Below are 14,037 nucleotides of genomic sequence, written 5' to 3' on the forward strand. Positions count from 1 at the left end.
CTGAAGACTTCTCGTACCACTTTGTATACCCACTTCCCAAAATCCAAAATCCATATGCACGCACCAAATCGGCGCAAAAAAACAGGGTGCAAGTGCGGGATCACGTGGGTAATCTAGCTAATGGGTCGATTTGTAGGGTGGTGAGTACTGGGTTTGTGTACATAAGGTCGTGTGCGCGCGTCTCTCTCTCTCTCTCTCTCTCTCTCTCTCTCTCTCAAGATTCAAGATTCAAATTAGCTTTATTGGCATGACTAAAAAAAAAAAAAACAATGTTGCCAAAGCATTACAACGATAATAAAATTATAAAATTACAAAGGAAGCAATAAATGACAGTAGAACAATAAACAATAAAAGTGAATAAAAATAAAATAATAAAAAAATAAACAATACAAATATTTTAGCAAATTTACAGACAATATATAACTGTATTCTATAAACATGTGTGTGTATATATATATATATATACAGAACTGTTACCCACTGTCTCTCATGCGGTGCAGCGCTGATACATACTGTGCGGCGAGGGGGGCAGTGTGCCCTTCTTTAGAATTTTTTGTAATTTTTCAAATTCTGCGAGTGTTTGGTAATTTGGGATCAGTTGTTTAAATCTGTCGGTGAAAATTTCTCGTGTTGTTTTGAATTTTTGGCAGTGAAGAAGGAAGTGCATCTCTGTCTCTACCTCTCCACTCTGTCTCTCTCTCTCTTTTCTCTCTCTCTCTCTCTCTCTCTCTCTCTCTCTCTTTCTCTCCAGCTCTCCCTTACTCCAAGTGCGCCGCTCCGCCTCCTCTTTTCGCAACATTGACGCAATGTATAAATGCTGGAACAAAAGGACAACTTCCTTGAAGCTTGGCGTTTAATTGCAAATATTCAAGACATACGGCCAGCGTGTTGTGCACGGCGCGCACCCGGCGATCTGCTGGAATATTTTGCGCATGAGGATGGGTCGCGCTTTCTAGGTCTCCGTCGCTCAAGTAAGTATTTTATCTAATTGATTGATTTTTTACACTGGTTTGAATAATAATAAGAAAAAGAAGAAGGTACATCGAGCTCTGTTGCTGTGCGGATGATAGAACACGGGTTATTTGAATAGGGTTTAGTGTGGAGAGATGAAGTGGTTTGATTTTCGGGGATGAAAGAAGTTGCAGCGCTCATTATCTTGCTTATCAAAATTCCTCCAGGAGCGGTGGAGGTAAACAAGCGCACATTACAGCTGGCGCTCTGTTCGCTCTATTTTAATTAACAACATACATCTCAGATATACATTTTATTTATTTATTTATTTCATTTACTATATGTGTCATTAATGTTCTTTGTTTTGTGTGACAACATAGCTACACTGGCACAATGAATCAGTTAAAAATGATTAGTTGATCACACCGCGTAATAGTTGATTTGATTTGATGGTATTTTATACTGCAGGAGCGGAGCGGGTGCGCTTTCTGAAAAGCAAAGCCGGGTTTAACCGACTAATGGACAAACGCGCTCCAAATTACTACCGTCATGCGTCTCAAAATGAATCAATGACATTTCACACGTGTTGCTCATTTCATCCTGCAGCCAGTCGCGCTTTATTTTGTCACTAATTCGCTTTCTTCAAGTCGAACCGTCTGAGTTTCCGAACAAAGAAGCGGACTGATTTCGGCTGGCTGGCTGGAGGCTCCGGTACAGAAGCGACTGTTTACAATAATAACAGGGATAGTGGTGACGTCGCCTAACAGACAGCGCTCTCAGCCAGAGGAAAAACTTCACAGGCATCAACATCGAGCTAAATTTGGACAGGGGGGTTACATCATCGATGTACAGCTCAGGAGGCGGGACTTCCGCCTGGGGTTTGAGTTCTTACCGCTGAAGCGAGCGGGATAGATCGAGCACGATCGGAACTCTACACTTTTTTCCCAATATAACGCAAATACAGGGCGGCACGGTGGCTTGGTGGGTAGCACTGTCGCCTCACAGCAAGGAGGTCCTTTGTTCAATCCCCTGGTGGGGTGGTCCGGGTCCTTTCTGTGTGGAGTTTGCATGTTCTCCTCATGTCTGCGTGGGTTTCCTCCAGGCGCTCCGGTTTCCTCCCACAGTCCAAAGACGTGCAAGTGAGGTGACTAAAGTGTGTAAAACATGAGGTCAAAATCCTAATAAATAAATAAATAACGCAAATACCGTAAATAACAACGTCTGCTTTAGCACGCAACATTTACCCTTAGTGTCTACTACTATAATCGAGGTCAAACACGTATGTGTACATTTGTTAATATTGTCCTCAATTTGTGTCTGCTTGACAGACAGTATAGTTGTAATTTTTGATAATGTTTAACATGGGCAGTACGGACTGTAAGGGGCATTTTAAGAATTTGGGGTCAAATGGACTACCAACAAAACAAAGCAAAAGTGAAAATAACTAATAGGAACTGCAACTGTAGCAAATATTGTAGTTTTGATAGGCCTACAGGTGTAACTGAAAATATTGCCTTAGCCAACATATGAAATACACAATATGTCCCTGAAAAACAAAAAAAAATTCACAAACATTTCCAATCAAAAATGTGTCCACTTAAATCACTCCAAAAAGAATATCTTTGAAACTGTTTTACCAAATGCACCTTAAAACATGGTTGGCTTGTAGAATACTTCAGTAACATTTTATCTTCAGACTCTATTATAGCCTAAGTATCCCACTTCCAACATAACAGCACAAATTACATATTGTGATAGTGTGATTGTATATATGGACTAAAATCAAGCTATGGTGCAATATGTGGCGAGAAATCCATCAATTTTCTAATTTCAGTAAGACTGAAATATAAGAAATATAAGCAACAAAATAATGATTTAACTATGACATGATTTAACCAAGTCATAGTGGTTATGTTTTAAGTAGCTGTATCGAGCCGAACCTAAAAATGCCTTCTCTAAACACACTTTTATTTAAGCTTTATTTTACAACTGTAGATAAGCATTGAGTTTTTTACAAAATCAAGGTTAAAACACAGACACGAAGCATAGAAAAACATAATTTTATACAGCTTTTAAATTCTTTGGGTATACATTTGTAATATCTGTTCTTGTGTCAGAAACAGTTATAACTCCTAAACTGTAACCAAGAATATATAACCCAAAAGTACAATAAGTAAAGTGAAATGTTATATAACATGTAGTAAAGTAAAACGTAGTGGGCGGTGGTGGCTCAGTGTTCAAGGTACTGGACTAGTGGTTCAAGCCCCACCACTGCCAAGTTTAGACTGTTGGACCTCTGAGCAAGGCCCCTAAACCTCAATTTCTAGAATTAATTGTATTCTGTAATAACTGTAAGTAGCTGTCAATTTAACTACTGCATACTATAATATCTATAAGAAACTACTAAGTAACATCCTACATTAGTATAATGAAAATATAATATCTAATGAAATCTAAACAGTACAATTTGTTTTGCATTCCCACTCAAAAACCTTCTTTGTCTCATCCTAGAGAACCCAGTTTCACCCAACATTCAAATAGTGTCTAATAAACTTGACAAACTTACTTTTTTGGCTTGAAAAGATTTCATGATTTTACCTGGTACACATTTTAAATAGTTTGTTTGCATGGAGGTGTTGTCTAATTGTAGATTAGAAAAGTTGGTGTTGTCCAACATGTCCAATTCCCTGTCTGCAACATCGTCTACCACTGCAGACCCTCACCCTGACTGAGTGCCCAGTGTAGTTGTTTTAGGCTTCTTAATTATTGCTTTGTTTGCATATGTGCATTCTCTGCATATACTTGTTTTACAGCCATTATTTAATTTATAATGGTCAACACACCCTTGTCTAATATCATTTTGTATGTGTATGAATAAAACAGTTAAATACCATTTTACCCCACTAAAAACAAAGTAATGGATGGATACATGAGTTCCAACTTTTAGGTAAATAAAAAAAAAAGCAACATTTTAATAATAAAAGTTTTGAGGCTTCATAAAAGTTTTGAATTTGTTATGAATTTTTGCTTCTACTTTTAGATTATGTAATATTGAATGAATTATATGTTTATGTGATGTTAAATCATGCCTAACTTAAGGCCTAAAAATATTTCAAGCCCTCAGCCCCATTTCTAATTAAGCCATATAATCAGAATGTTTTCACATTTGTAATCTGCCCCCCCTGCAGGACTCTAATTGGTGAAATAAACCAAATATACCAGAGTGAGTCAGCAGTCATGTCTTGTTAGGCCAGCTCACTTAACAGGGGTCAGAGGTCACTGTTGTGTTCTCAGGCTTGACCTGCAGGCGACTATTGGCTTTTGATGGATGTTGTCACTTAAGTGTGCAGCTTTGGCCCCAATAAATAGGGAAGGGGCAACTCCCACACACAGCCCCCCCCCCCCCCCCCCCCCCCCAACACACACAAATGCACACACATAACACTGTTTAGAGGAGATCCTAGCAAGGGGTGTAGCCGCTTCAGAAAACTTTAGTTTGGGGGGAGGGGCAGTTCAGTCCCCTCAATGAGAACAAAACATATTCTCTTGTTCTTTCTTACTCTCACACACACATGCTTGCCCTGAACAACTACGCCTTTTTCTCACACAATAAAAGAGCGTCTGACTAATGTCGAGGTGCACCAGAGTTCACCTGACGTGCAGCAGACAGCCATGGCTGCACATGAGGTTAAGCAGTGAGGTTATGGCATACAATGCGAAGCATTTAGTGCATACGCTGCAAATAAGCTTTTATACCTTCATTATCAAAAATTCTTGTTTTAAAATTGAAAACAGTTTGTGTAAATGAAAAGATTTAAATCACCAGTGCACAATGATAAGGGAATATAGAATGTAGAGTAGGTTGGAAGTTGATTCAGCTGCAGTCCAAACATATACTACTGAAAAAATTATGTATTATGTAAAATTAGTCTTTGCTAGTCATGTGAATGTACATTTGCTAATAATAAATGAATGCCAGAATTGTATTTCTTAGTCAATACATTAAACATTTTAAAATTTGGATCCCTGACTTACATGTAAAGTTGAAACTATCACTATGTGATATAAAATATATTTGACAGTATCAAAAATGCCTCAGATTCAAACACATACATAGTACAATGTATATAAATGCAAGAAAACCTGTGCTAAATACAGGATTGTAGCCATACGTTTTCGTCATATTCATACCAAAATTATTCTTATGTTCAAGTAACTTTTTTCTATAATCTTTTATGCAACTAATTATTCTTATTTGAAATTATGGCATTAAATCCAAGGCTATTCAGTGTAGTCACAGCCTTCATGTTTCTTATAGTGAATGTCAATCATGTAATGTGAGCTTTTGTAGAAGTTAATGTAGTTTTATTTAGTTGGGCAGCCTTTATTCTTTCTTGGTTTTCACAATGTGTATTGCAGAAAATAAAAGTACACATAGCCTGATGGTCATATAGTCTGTCACATGGCATGCTTGTTGTTTACAGTAAAACCTCAGATATTAAATGTATTTAGATATTTCTGTTGTATTTTTTAAATACGTTATTCAATATGTTGCATAAATGCACATGTGCAGTAAAAAATACAACTATGTGTACACACTGTACATAATATGAAAAAAGTAGCCTACATAAACATATGTACTTACTTCCCTTTACTTTATGATTATAGATTGTGACACTCCTTGATATGTTATGATAACTCACATTTCAGTTAAAATGTATTTTCAAGAGATAAAAAACTGTATAATCTGTGTAGTTTTAATACTCCTAATAAAGATGAGCAGATTTTAAACTTGGACAGCAAATAGCAACACCTAAACAACTTTGTCACATAAACACTCTGACTGATATGTTTGGCGATTTTGATGTGTCTGTTTTGAACAGGTTTTTAAACTGCAGACCACAACACATGGAGGTGAAGCCCTCATTTTACACCATTAGCTGAATAATGCATGTACACAGCTAGCAGGATTTGCTTTTAGCTGTTAGAAACTCTTGTGACTTGGGCAACAAAATGGTTAGGAACCGCTGGCTTAGAGCCAGACCTGGTCTACATTAGGTTATTGTAGAAAAGTTACTAGACAATAGTTACTGAAGGCTGTTGCTTGTGTTTAAACCCTGCCTTCCAACATTAGCAACTTTTGTCATTTTAAAATGTATATTTTGTCAGTGTCTATTGGACGTGTAAGAATATGTACATTAATCTACAAGCAGAGAGTTGCTAAACAGTTACGGGTTTGGCCTAATTGACCTCAGGCTACATGACACTACAGAAGGGTGCTTCCTGTTATTTATTATCTTGTACAAAGCCCATTTCCGAAAAAGTTGTGACACTGTACAGTAAAAAAAAGACTGTAATTTGTTAATTCGCTTAAATCTTTATTTAATTGACAAAAGTAGAAAGTAAAGCTTTCCAATGTTTTCACTGATCAACATTGTATTTAATTTTAAATTTGTAAACAGAAACACATTTAAAATTTGATAACACTCAGATAAGCTTGGACAGAGTCAAATTAAGAGTTAATAGAATAAGTTACAACGATGGAAGCTGGGATCAGAGCGCAGTGATAGCCATTGTACAGTGCCCAACGGTGCTGAGAGGATTAAGGGCCTTGCTCAAGAGCCAAACAGTGACTGCACAACAAAGCCAGAGTTTGATCACATAAGCACTATCAACTAGGCTATATTTTTTAATGTAAGTTTGCAAATAATTTAGTCTTTCACTATTTTCCTTCCATAATATTGTAAAATGATTTAGGGACTCTGGAGAGACCTCAGTCTTTGTAGGGCAAATCCGCAAACCCCTGTTGTATGTGCATGACCTCTGAGCTCTCAGATCGCATTGCGTGAGAAACCATCATGCTTTAGTAATAAACATAGCAACATAGGCTTGGGAGTACTTAAAAAAAACATTGTCAATTAACACACCACCACTGCATACACAAATGATAACAGTGTGGCTTCATAGATACAGAATTAGTGTGCTTGACTGGCCTGTCTGTAGTCCAGATCAGTCTTCTATTAAAAAAGTATTGTGCAGAAGAGGAAAATCAGATGTAGGCATCCATGCAGCTGAGGTTTCAGATCAAGCAGGAATTTATACAATTTTCACTTGCAAAACTGCAACAATTAGTACCCCTAGTTCCCAAATGATTAAAAAGTCTTATTAATAAGAAAGGTGAAGAAACACAGTACTAAACATGCCTCTGTCCCATCTTGCGTTGCCGGCATTCTAAATGTGTTTATTGACCATTCTGTTGACCTACACCAGTAAGGATATACCAATCCACTGCCAGTATTAACATATGGTGTATATTGCTAAATGTTTTGACTTATGTTTTACATATTTTATATGACACAGATCCTCAGTGTAAACGAAAGCAATCATAAGATTGTTTAGAAAATAATACATATGTTTTAAGTGTCTTGATTAGTGACGTTTAAAAGACATTAAGCACAAGAAACAACAGTTGTAGTAATTAAGGCTTAACTGTCTGTTTTCTGATTCAGTCCAGAAGATGTTTATATAAGGTCAGCATTAAATAATGATTGAAACTAATACACATTGGTGAAACTATGAATGTAAATTTGTGCACTTTGATTGTTGGTAAAGATTTGTGGCCTAAAATTACATATGGTGAAACAGTAAATGACAAATTTCTAACAGTTATGTAATGTAAAATTTAAGACATTTGAAAGAAAAACCTCAAATGTTCCAGTGAAGATCTACTAATAAGACAGCAGCTTAGACTTATACATTTCTGAGCAATAAATATTTTAAATTACATTAATTATCATACAAGTATGTGCTTTGCATAGACAAAAAACACTAATTGATGACTCAAGAATGTATTTGTCATAATTGCAAAAAAGTCATAAAGTCTGGGATGTTTTGGGTTTCTATTTGAGTTTGTTAGTATCTGTGTCATACTGGTATCAGATACTGCATGATGCTCAGACTGTTGATATAATACAAAAAACAGTTATTAGTCAATTGTCAGACCTTTTTTGATTGTCACTCATTTTCAGAAATAAGCAGTACAAATAACTTGATAGTATGACATTGCAATATGACAAGATTTTGTTCCACCATACATATGGACACAATACATGTGAATTATTAAAGCTGTGCATCAGTACTGTCACAAAAACTATTTATCTTAAATGGTTGTAGAACTGTTTTGTATGACTTTAATGTGAAAACATTTGAAGCATGGCAAACGAGAAAACTTTTATTTATACAGGACTCCAAATGACCATGACTGGAGCTTGTAATTAATATGGTGTAGATTTTAAAAATCTAACATTGAGCAAAACAATATTGACAAAAAAAAAACACAGCAACACTACTTTATATTGTTTGTGTTGGCCAGGTTCTTACCTGTGGGCTGCCTTGACAAACAAAAGCTATAAATTATCTAAATAATGCATGTATGCAGCTCATGAGAGTTGATTTGACTAGACTGGTTAACTGGCATATTGTAAACTATGTAGTTATAGGCACGCATTAGGACAGCATGGTGGCTCAGTGGGTCGCACTGTCGCCTCACAGCAAGAAGGTCCTGGGTTCGATCCCCAGGTGGGGCGGTCAAAGATCCTTTCTGTGTGGAGTTTGCGTGTTCTCCCCACGTCTGTGTGTGTTTCTTCTAGGAGCTCCGGTTTCCTCCCACAGTCCAAAAACATGCAAGTGAGGTGAATTGGAGATGATTGGAGATAAAATTGTCCATGACTGTGTTTGACGTTAAACTTGAACTGATAAATCTTGTGCAACAAGTAACTACCGTTTCTGTCATGAATGTAACCAAAGTGTGTAAAACATGATGTTAAAAATCCTAATAAATAAATAAATAGGCACACATTAACACAAAGAAAGTTGCTTTTGTTTTCCAACAATAACTAATATCCACTATATGACCAAAAACTAATGTAAATGTAAATGTGTAATATAAAGAGGTGACTTTGAGCACTATTCTACAAAAAGAATTGTGTAATGATATAAATCATAGATCAATATTAATAAATACATAAATATTAATAACTTTAGCCACATTTAAGGTCTACATACACTTAAAAGTGACATATGTGTTAGGGCAGACTAAAGTTAAAAGAGATTGTACAACTTTCTGCACCAGTAAATTAATAATCCAAGTTGTGGAACTGCATATATTTTAGGCTAGCTTATGTAAAATAATGGGGCTGTTTTTGACAGTTATACACGGAAAATAACACGAATGAAATATAAAAAACACTGAAATACAATTGAAAAACAGTTAACTATCAATAAAAAATACAGTAAGACCTGCACTTTAGCTTTACTTCTTTATTGTTTCCTTATGCTTCTTAATCGTGGCGATGCTTGATCTTGGAATAGCGTATTCCGTTCAGTAAAGGCGCATTCACATGAGGAGCGGCACAATAGCTTTTGCACTGGCTGTGCCGTCGTTTCCTATGGAGTGTAGCGGTGCACAAACATAAAACAATGAGCTAGTAATTTTATTAGTGGAGAGAACTTATGAGCAGTAATAATTAAGAGCGGTTTAGTGTTTCTATGTCGTTCTTTTAATACATTTAAAAAAAACTGAACATGTTGAGTTTAAGGGAAACGTTGAAAGTTTAAGGGAACACATTTCTCGATGAAGGGTGTTGAGTTTCAAAGGTTTTGAGTTTAGGGGACGTTGAGTTACAAGGTACTACTGTATATGTACACTTCTGACTTGTCCACCCCTACTAGATGGTTGTATGAAATATGTCACAGTACATGCTTTGTAGTCTGATTTCACGTAACTGTATTGTCTTTCTTTTTGGTGTTTGACCTGGAGCTACATGACCCCACAGGGTGCTTTCTGTTTTTAATGATCTTTTATGTTCTTATCAGTCTCGATATGTTCTCTCACTCACTGTGCTGCGACTAAACGCACTTTTCATCGTAACTCTGTTAGATTACGGTCCTTATAAACGTTTGAACGTATATAAAGAAAGAGTTGTTTTCGGGTGAAACTGGGCTTCAGTTAATAATAAAAAAAAAACAGTCCGAACGTGCCACCTTCTTGTCTCTTGAAGTGAGCCCATGTTCCCGGCATGCCCATGCGGGCTGGGGGCGGCTCCTGCGAATTTGAATGAGCACTTTCGGCGCCATTTTCGAGTGAGCCGCGATAACATCAACACTGCCTGAGCTCCGAGCTCCGCCGCGGATAATGGCGCAAAAAAAAGGAAACTAATCCAGGTTAGAATGAGAAAACAGGACTGATTAAAATACTATGTGGTGCTGAGCGCGTTCGGCGAGTGTAGAAGAAAGTCTGACGCTCCGCGGGAGGAAAGTGCGTCTGGTTTTTTCCGAGTCCGGCAAAAGGAGCATTTTTTAAAAATAAATTTGTAAAATTGTTAAACGCTGTTTGAAAAAATCTCTAAAAATTCTGAAAAATACAAGAGAGCGTGGGGATCCCGTTTTGGTGTCGATTTTCTGCTGAAAAGCCAGTTTTGGGTGTTTTTTCAGCCCCGATTTTGAGCGGGAGTAACGGATCTGCATTCAGTCAGTGACAGCCGAGGCGCACACACTGCTCTCAGCCACTGACCTACATCGACCTGGTAAGTGAGGCTTTTTCATCCCATTTCTACTGCACATTTGCATTTAAATGTGAACATTCTATATACTTTGCTTATTTACTATTGTCTTGGCTCGCTAATTATTATGGGATATAGATTTTTTTTCTTTTTTGCGCCATTTTTTTCATCAGCCACGCAGTGTCTGTGGGAGTAATGTGCAAATATCGTGTTTAGTGAAGTAGTGAAGTGATGGAGCTTAATGCAGGCAGTCTGAGTCAGCATGGATGGAAACTGGCTGGCAGATGCAAAGATTTTTCAGCTGTTCCAGGTTTTGTAGGATGTTCATTTATCCACCATGACGTGTGTTTTCTGCAGTCAGAAATATTTGCTGAGCTGTAAACTTGTATCAGTTCACATTTTTACATTTAGGTTACACATCTGAACATATTTCGATGATGTATGTTCTAAAACAGGACCCACAGAAAGCATAGAGTTGCAGGCTTCTGACAGTTTTGGCACAAGCCCACGTCTTGCTTTTGTTCTTACTCATGAAACTGAGTAAACTCCTACAGATATCATATCTTTATCATGTTTAAGCTTCTTATCACTCACACGTCTCTGTGTGTAATAAGGCTAGTGTATTATTTATATATATATATATGTGTGTGTGTGTGTACATACATACATATAGGCAGCTCCATTGAGTGTTTACAGCTTCTTTCATGGATGAACCGATTATATGTTTTAATAAAGGAGACTCGTTTTGTAAATAGCTCAGGATGCGTAGGAGTGTTTAATTAAAATCAGGAAGGCATATGTAAGAAAGACAGTTTAACACTTGTCTCGTGTGTGTGTGTGTGTGTGTGTGTGAGTGTGTGTGTGTGTGTGAGAGTGTGTGTGTGTCACTAACCGTTTAGTTCGAGCTCCGTTGTGCGTGGATACTGAACTTGAGCACCTGGAGAATCAGTTCAGAATTGCAAAAATACATCAACACTACACTATTTAATTTAACTAATGATTTAAGTCAAACGAATTCTGGTGCATTTATGTTAATCATGAATAAATAAGCACGAAGCATTCATGGTAGATCAAGGGTTAACTGGTGTTGTGTAAGACTAATAACAGTCACAATCGATTGCATGTGACATTCTGTGACAAACCCATTATTGCGTCATAATGAATGTAAGTCATCAGGACATTACTGTTATATTCTTCATTTGTGCCTCTACACAGAATGTTTACAATCACTATTAATAATACATTTCTAAAACTGTAAAGGCATTAGTAAGTTTGCAGCTGTTAACCACTCATATGTATGTACATGTGTGATGTATATAAAATTGTTGACAAGAAAATAATTTGACGTCCCATCAATTGCTTCGTAAATAATGTTAATATGAATACCCCATATTAAGAGAAAGAAGAATATCTTTTTTAAAAAGTATTTTTATCTTAATATAATGAAGCATTTAAATAATCCATTGTCACCCAGCACTTATTTACTATTATTTCAAAAACTTTTACAGTAGCTTATATCTTGCTATCCTGTGGTCGTACATTGTGAAACACACACACACATTTTCTGGATCACCAATTTGTTTACCAAATTCTTAAATTAAGAAAAACACCATTAAAATAAATGCTTTCCTTCATATGTGGTTATCGATGCAACAATGTTGGAATATATGCTTTTCAAATTAAATAAAGAATGAGTGAGAGGATCCTGTTTCCTCATGAGAGATAATAATACATGTAGCTAGACATAATTATTATGCTAGAATATCATAGAATTATATTGCAGAATTAAGTCAGGTGTGCGTGTGCGTGTGTGTGTGTTCACAACACTTTTAATTGCTAATCACACATCCGAAGTTGAAAGTGACACATGGTGTCCTGACACGTTTTTTTAAATTACTCACACAAATATTTGAATGTATGTACACTAACTACACATTTTTGTAGGCAAACAGTTGCAGCTTATTGTTATTGTCAGACATTTAAGGAAGTTCTGTGTAACTAAATATACAGAGTTACACACCAGTAAAAACACTTATGCACACACACACACACACTCTTGCACTTTCAGTGACCATATTAAAATATGACAAAGTAAAATCTCCCTTCCATAAGTAAAAATCCACACACCTCAAAGCCCTATTAGAAAAGAATGTAGAACAAGATAACCTGATATAGCCATGGTAACTGTGACTTGTTTATTGGCTACTTGTCCAGGCTTAACAATGGCCTTTTTTCTAAACTCAATACTGACTTGTACACATTTTGCAGACTATAGTTCTAGCTTTTCTATGTAGCTGTCTTCCTAAGCTACATCGACACTGTTGCTCAGTGCATGTATTGTGTGTTGTGTATCTCTTGTATCTAGTTGGTGTGTTCTTTATAACTTAAACCTTTTGAATAATTATAATCATAATAATATTAATAGAGTTTTTAAGAATCAGGTGACCCCACAGCAGCACACTTTGTAAGTCAAGCAAACCATTAGGGACCCAATAGGGATAAGACACCAAAACACTTAATTTAAATAAAATGTAGTTTTTTTTTTATTATTGTTGTTGTTGTTATTGGCTAAAATAAATTCAATAATCTTAGTGCTACCAACTTTTTTAAATGTGGCCCTTTTTTTGTTTTTATTGAAAAAAATATTTAACACAACCTTAATAAAGAAGGCATTGAAGTTATTATCTGAGATTAAATGCTAGTCACCAGTAAAAGCAGTTGACTAAATTCTATATTTTATTATTTAAAGCATTTGATTTATGGGGATAAATTTTATTCAACAATAACATATCAAAAATACTACCCTGAACAACAATTAGTGTGGTCTAATAAAAAAAAAAAAAAAAAAAGCAAAGAAAAAAAAAATGTGAACATGAGTTAATCTGTCATTTTCTGTGTTGTATTTCAGTTATTTACAGGGCAGTGTGTACACAAAAATGCAGGAGTACAAAATGTGGTTTAGTCAAAACTGCTGATTTCAGACCCAGGTGTCCCTCGACGCCCCTGTCCTCCGTCTCAATCCGGATGGCAGTGAAAAACAGAAACAAATTCGATGTTACTATGCTATTAATTTAATAATAATAATAATATAAAAACATGATTACATCAATTAGCATCCCATAAGATCATCAGTAAACATATAGAGTTATTCGATTGTTGTATTTTAGCAATATAGGACACTTCATCCTTTAATGTTTGCCTTATCTACTATGACCACTTATATGAAATGATGTTCATCAATGATTAGTGATGCTGTAAAATTCCACACGAACCCATTTTCTTGAATTATTAAGGCTCAAATAGACTTTTACCCGTATAGCAATCATCCAAAAAGAATCCCTTATACTAACGAAACAAGCTTGTAATGCTTCATAAAGCTGAGATGATGGTTCATGTTTGTGAGTGTGATATGAATAAAGTTTTCACTACTCATTTTGGCAGAATGTGAGTAATTATGTGGTAGCCGATTTGACTCATCTACCTGATGTACATCATGAATAAATGAGATTGGTTGTGTGGACAGTAT

At 36.0% G+C, this 14,037-nt stretch overlaps 1 long non-coding RNA gene across 2 annotated transcripts in view; it reads left to right on the top strand.

The window, feature by feature from the left end:
• Positions 1 to 874: 874 nt before the first annotated feature.
• LOC134329193 (uncharacterized) overlaps positions 875 to 14,037 on the top strand; it is a 32,219-nt gene continuing 19,056 nt past the window's right edge. Inside the window, exons 1-2 of one of the 2 annotated variants that reach the window (XR_010014835.1) lie at positions 10,040 to 10,173; positions 10,444 to 10,535. This is a non-coding gene — a long non-coding RNA (uncharacterized LOC134329193). Of the gene's footprint in view, positions 972 to 10,039; positions 10,174 to 10,443; positions 10,536 to 14,037 lie in introns of those variants that run through there. The other variant, XR_010014836.1, reaches the window with a different exon arrangement.

Source organism: Trichomycterus rosablanca, chromosome 15, assembly GCF_030014385.1.
Source record: "Trichomycterus rosablanca isolate fTriRos1 chromosome 15, fTriRos1.hap1, whole genome shotgun sequence".
NCBI classification, from domain to species: Eukaryota; Metazoa; Chordata; class Actinopteri; order Siluriformes; family Trichomycteridae; genus Trichomycterus; species Trichomycterus rosablanca.